Below are 6,768 nucleotides of genomic sequence, written 5' to 3' on the forward strand. Positions count from 1 at the left end.
TTGGGGCACCATGGCTCACTGCACATAAAGAATGCAACGGCAACCTTGATAAGTCCTTGTTATTCACATGATTTTCAAGGCGCAAAGCAGATGTGTGAGGGTTTACAAACTTCTCCTTGCCCCCATCCCACACTAAGTTCTCTTTAACCTGGATGAAAAGATGAAGTATGACTTAACTACATAATCTTCTAGCTGCTGCAACTCTAGACATAAGATGGAAAAGAAACAGGCAGTGGTTGATGACATTTCAGGTATCAAAGTGGGTTCTTAACAGAAATTTCAGCAGTTAAAAGAGCTTTAATTTCTTACAAAGCTTTCTAACCCTTCCCGTAGGTAACAAAAGAAAGATAGTAACATGACTGCCAGTTATTACTACCCAAAGATGCAGCCTTTTTCGAAACTAGACAAAATGGCCATTTCTGGTTAAATACAGTACACTATAGCGCCTGCTGAAGCCCCTGGAACAGTGCACCACTTTATAATGTGCACCAATCAACATAAGAATATATTATGCACAAGAAGGTATCACAGACTTTCAGACAGGACAGAAAAAAGGCAAGATTCCTAGCCATTATCTGTTGTATGTTCAAACATAGCAGAATAAATTAAAACAAACAAACAAACTTCAGATTGCATACACGGGTCAAGCAACATGGCAACTGTTGCCACCAAAACATTGAATGAATTTATTATTTCGGTCACAGACCAGTTCCAGCTCACATACAAAATCAGGGAAATCATGAAACACAATGGGGATACATTTAAATTGGCAGTTCAGTATAACAGGGACAGTACAGATATAGCAGCAGTTAAAATATATAAATTTGATCTTACTTGCTAAAATATAAGCTGAAGTCTACCAAAACATGAAAAAATAAGTCTCTTTTACGATACTCAAACTCAGCCATCATCTAGCCTCTGTTCCACCTTGATGCAGTATTAAAATAAATTAAACATTAACATCTGATCTAGTTTAGCTTAGTTGGCAGGCACATTCTAAACTGATCACATATATCTGTTATGTAAAGTATTGTGCTAGATTTAAACTTAAATGTTTGGGGTGGGGACTGTCTTCTGATGCTGTGCTGCCCCACAGACCAGCTGACTTTCGCAACATTGTAGCCACGCCAGCCAGCCAGCCAGATGGAGATGTTAGGCGGCAAACCTATATACAAAGGAGTATAGAAATGAAATGAATAACAATAATAATAATAAACCCCATTACAAAAAAAAGCTCCTAGACATTCTGTTGCAGTGACCATAACCTAAATTAAGGTGTCATCTGGCAACTAGTTTATATATCTGAGTTTCTAATACTGTAAAGAGTTAAACTAATAACCACAACAGCACCATTTAATCCAACAAAATGTATATATTCCATAATCGAGAAGTCACAAAAGAATATCAGTAGGGGCCCTATGGCAAACTCCCTCTTCTCCTTAAGTAACCTTGTAGTGCTGAACAGATTAAACATTTTCAGCGAGAAATGCTGTTGCAGAACTGCATTAATAAGGATTTTCTGTTTAACAGCTGCCAAAGAGAACAGCCACTCTTGTATGAAGCTAATCTTACCACCAATTATCTAAAGAACTATGAGTCTTTTTCCTCATTAAGTCAAGTTATTTCAATGGCCCAGACACATAAATCAGGAAAATGTTTTTGTTCTATCCGAGTAAAAAGGTAAAGGTACCCCTGCCCGTACGGGCCAGTCTTGACAGACTCTAGGGTTGTGCGCTCATCTCACTCTAGAGGCCGGGAGCCAGCGCTGTCCGCAGACACTTCCGGGTCACGTGGCGAGCGTGACGAAGCTACTCTGGCAAAGCCAGAGCCGCACACGGAAACGCCGTTTACCTTCCCGCTAGTAAGCGGTCCCTATTTATCTACTTGCACCCGGGGGTGCTTTCGAACTGCTAGGTTGGCAGGCGCTGGAACCGAGCAACGGGAGCGCACCCCGCCGCGGGGATTCGAACCGCCGACCATGCGATCGGCAAGTCCTAGGCGCTGAGGTTTTACCCACAACGCCACCCGCGTCCCAATCTATCCAAGTAGCCAGATTCATTTAGTAGTTGTATCCTACAAACATTGATAAAACAGTATACAAAGCATAATACAAGATTAAAACTCATCTTAAACTTTTTTGTAAAAGTAGAACAAAGAGAAAATCTCCACCCCCTCAAAAGAAATATTTAGAATTTAAAAAAAAAAAAATAGGGAAAGATCAAAGCTCCTTCAATACTCCCATTGATCTTAATGCAAGCTGTCCCACTTTAGCTGGAGGAGATGCTAACCTGCTTATCTGTTAGAAGACTGAATTAAGTTGTAAGAAGGGTTCCACTGTCCAGTATTCCTCAAAGCATTTCTTGCAGGGACACAAATAGAAAATCTCAACAGCACATGATAGGAAATACTCCTCCTACAATAATGTCAGCAAATGAAGTTTTATGAAGTACAGAAGCCACCAGAAGCATTCTGGTATATTCTAAGGTTTAAAAGGTTTTCAGGTCTTCTGGAAGGCAGAAAGAGCACAGATGTTGTTTTCCTACCATGCTATCTCTATTTTTCAAGGCTGTTGACTATATCAACTGTCTGCCAAGGTTGCTTTCTTTCCTACTGCCATTCTGTTTTTACTTTCATTTTTGCATTTATATTTGTGTGATGTGATTTTTAACTGCTGGAAACTGGATTTGCTCTAAATGAACTAAGTTGTGCCTTGCTAGGGATCTAGCAACGAACTGTATGATTTATGCCCTAGTAAACTCTACTAACGACATTTCCTGCATTCTGTGTCTTTTCGGAATCCACGTGTCTGCCTAAGTTCCTCTACTCAGCTAAACAAAGGAGACGGAGGTGTCCTGGGTCTTGGGGCACCGGCCTTGACAAAGAATGGCACCAATGAACAGATATATGATCAAACCACAGACTACGCACAATGCAATATATACATGGGCAAACAATGTGTAGGGTAAATGAAATGAAGCAATGAGGATAATGATTTATATAAGCTAAAAGAATTTATTCTAAAAACATGTGTTACACAAGCATTGTTCGATATTACAAACCAGGAATATATTTAATATTTTAATTCAAAATGAAGTCCATTAGGGGAAGTATCACTGGCATGGCTAAGCTCGCATTTTGCCAACAAGCAGATCCATGTGGATGCATAACCCGCTACGTATTATGTATTCATAGCAATCGTTGTGGGAAACCCGTCTCCTAAAGATATGTACTACCAAATGGCAGCAGCAAAGTCAAGATACTCAGTAGTAACTGGGTAATTTTGTTAACATGACGCCAAAATTCAGACAACCTCACTTCCAAAAGCTCATCTTTGAGGGTCCTAGGACACAACAGCTGCTCCTTTTGCACAAAGACAACTTTGTGACTTCAGTTGCAAACAGGTTTCATGTCCACTCAAACTACTATTTCTTCAACAGAAATGCTGTCGGCAAATTTTGACTACACAAACTCCAAATTACCCTGGCCTAAACTATTAACTAACCCTGGCAGCAGACCAATTGACAGTTTGCCACAAGGTGCTCGCTCATACAGGGTTGTTTTGAGTTTTGAGTGATTATTACAGTTTGCCTCTGTTGCACAGTCACTCAAAAGAACACTCTGTACAAGCTCCTTGTGACAAACTGTCACTGGATTTCGCATCAGCTGCCACACAGCGGTCCCAATTGTTAAAATGTAAAGACTCAAGCCTTTCTGACGTTTGGTTACAAGTGACATCAACACAGCGTTTTAACATGCCAACAAAAGCTACAGGAGAGTTCATCATACCAATGAAGAATTAAAAGCAATAATTATTTTGAGTTTACTTATATAGCCCACACCCCACTTGTGGCCCACCAGTTGCTATTGGCTATCAGCTAATCAGTGGCAGGATGACATCACAGTATTATGTAGCCAATCACTGAGGACAAGTGATGCTGGAAATGACTATGAAAAATAGAGTACATCTAGGTCACCTCTAATCATGCCTTGATTATAATAATTGTATAGCTTGCAGCTTTTCCATCTCAGTGTACAGTATAAGAATTTAGAACATTTGTGATTCACATACACACACACACACACACACACACAGCCTCAATGCCACTTCACAGCTTAGAAAAACGTAACTGGAGCTTATCGGTACTTTCATACTAGTAAGGAATAAAAAGGTAGCCAGAGGGAACATATTTCTGGAGCACACAGAAGAGCCTCTTGAGGAAGCAGCGATTCAGGCCAAAGGTAGTTTGCCAACATTAGAAAAGGCAACAAGTTTTCTAAAGTTTTCTGTGCTCCAGTTCTTTTCCTGCTGTCAAAAGTTTTACACGTCTTGTTCTTCCTACAATGAAAATCTAGGTCTCTTATGCACTTTGGAATACCGCAAACTCAGCATTAGAATATAAAAGTAAATTTAACAAAGGTATTCATAAAAACATCACTGAAAACATCATTAAGTATTGATTATATTAAAAAGAAAAGTCATGTTGCAGAGGCCTGTCCAAAAGGACCGTCCATCATCCTTGAAAATAAAATAGCACTGTATCACAACACCCTCTTCCTGCCTAGTGGTGCACATGCCTTTCATACTAAAGCTTAGAGGGCAATGGGGGACTAGAGGTCACATGTTCCCACCAAACCCAATCCATTGCCCACTCAACAACAATGACCCTTTCTTCTATTCTTTTGCCATTTAAGGGGTTAGGAGTGAAATTGAGTGCACCCTCAGATATCAATTCTTACTCCACCCAATTCTTCACAGTTTCCTAGTTGCAAATTTTAGGCAGTTTCACTTTCTTTTATTAGCACAAGTCTATCACCAGACATTGGCCGCCCCATTTATAACCTCGCATTTAATATAGTATACAGACAATGCACAAGCTCAGACTTTGGCAGACCTGCAGAGAGAGGTGCCTGAGATCCAGAAGAGAAGACACTGAAAGTTAAGTCTTTAAAGTGAAGATTTTCTCAATCCTGTATTTGACAAACACTGCACACAGCAGCTCTGAATAAAGATATGTAGGAGGCTTCCTAGCAATGCAGCTAAACCTATATGGATGGTTGCCAGCAAAAGCAACACAAAGAACCTTTAAACAGCCACTGAACAAGTTTGCTGCAAAAACAATATGAAACTCAGCCAGCCTATTTCCAAGAAGCCCTATTTTTATGTTTAAAGAAAGATAATACAAGACAAAACACATTTGGAAACCTAAGATTTTTGAACTCTGCCTAGACCACTCTTAAATTCTAACTCAAATACATTTAAAGATATAACAACAACTTGGAACATATCTACTTATCTCTCAAGCGGAAAGGGCAAAAAGAGATTAACCTGAATTCCAGGCTTTCACCCAACTTGTAGGAAATAGCATGTTTAAAAAAGCATTTTCTACATATACTGTGAAACCTGCCAGATACAAAAAAAAGCCCATTCACAGCTTAAGTTAAAATTCACAAATATTTGGAAGAACAAACAAAAACCAAAACCTAAAACACCTTCACTTCCCCCAGACTGTACGTTAACATGTGTTTACAATAATTAACACAACACCTCCAAGTAGCACATTTGGAGTAAAAAAAGACCACTCCAGTACTGCAAGCTGATTTTAGCTTTGGAGGTATATTGTTTCACACAAAGCTAAAGGCAGCAGACAAACAATGTATGGCTTTTACAAACAAAGCTAGTTAGGTAAATATACGAAGAGAGACTCCAGGGAAAGACGAGACTTGAGAAACTACTATAAACAGCTGCTAAGGATACTAAAGCAAGTAACACCTTTTATGATGCTATTTTAGGAAAGAAGCATTACTGTTCTAAGTCTGCTCTTTCTTCCCTCTTTTCTCCGTATTTAAATCCAGCTCCTACTTCCCTTCCTGGGTGAAAAAATCAGCCGTTCCAAACACAGAATAGGCCCTCCATTTTTCCTGCCTAAACCACCCAAAAGAATATTCCCTCAATTGTGCTACATTATTATAACTCCTTTCATCACTGATTCAAATAAAGACAATAGAGAAGAGGAAGACAGGTGGCTCTTTGGCACCAAGAGGGCAGGACTGAACTAGTCTAGTAGTCACTTACAGGAGACTAAGTTACCCACCAGGAAATTCACAGCACAGAGGTACTAGTTTCAATTCTGCAGGATCATTACCTCCTTTAGGTGTAAGTGAATTGTAAACACAGACTTGAGGCTGACCTTAAAACTGTTTACCTGCAACCTAAGAAGGAAGATGTACCGAACCAAGACAGTTTCATGCTTAGTTCAATACTTAGCAATACTCCTCAAACTTCCCATGATCCCCTGAATCCCAGAGCTCACTGCAGTCAGACCTGAAATAGCAAGTGACTCTTCTGGAACGCTCAACACTTTTTTAAAAAAATGGGTCACTATTGTTGCTGCAATTGCTTTCACAAACAGCAGCAATGTAAGACAGAATTATTTGTGTTTTTTTAAGTATGCAATTCCAAGAACGCAACCCTGCCTCAGCTTCCATTTCCTCACAAGCCCAAACACAGAAGAGAGACAACACAGGGAAGGCATAAGGGAAACAAGCAGAGGGATGACTATTCACAGGTCTTGTCCTCAAGTAACCTCCTCTAGCTCCTTAGGTGGTGCCATTGCTTATAGAGACCCTTCAGGTATCTATGATTTCTTAAAAGGGGGGCATAATTAAAGCTGTTAGGTTGTTTGAGGGAGGAAGCAGCGATGGAAAAATCCCCTTTCAGAGGGTCATACCAAAGACCCTCACATGCACCTACAGGGTGATACAATCAGA

This window comes from Podarcis muralis, chromosome 11 (genome assembly GCF_964188315.1).
Source record: "Podarcis muralis chromosome 11, rPodMur119.hap1.1, whole genome shotgun sequence".
In the NCBI taxonomy this organism is placed as follows: domain Eukaryota; kingdom Metazoa; phylum Chordata; class Lepidosauria; order Squamata; family Lacertidae; genus Podarcis; species Podarcis muralis.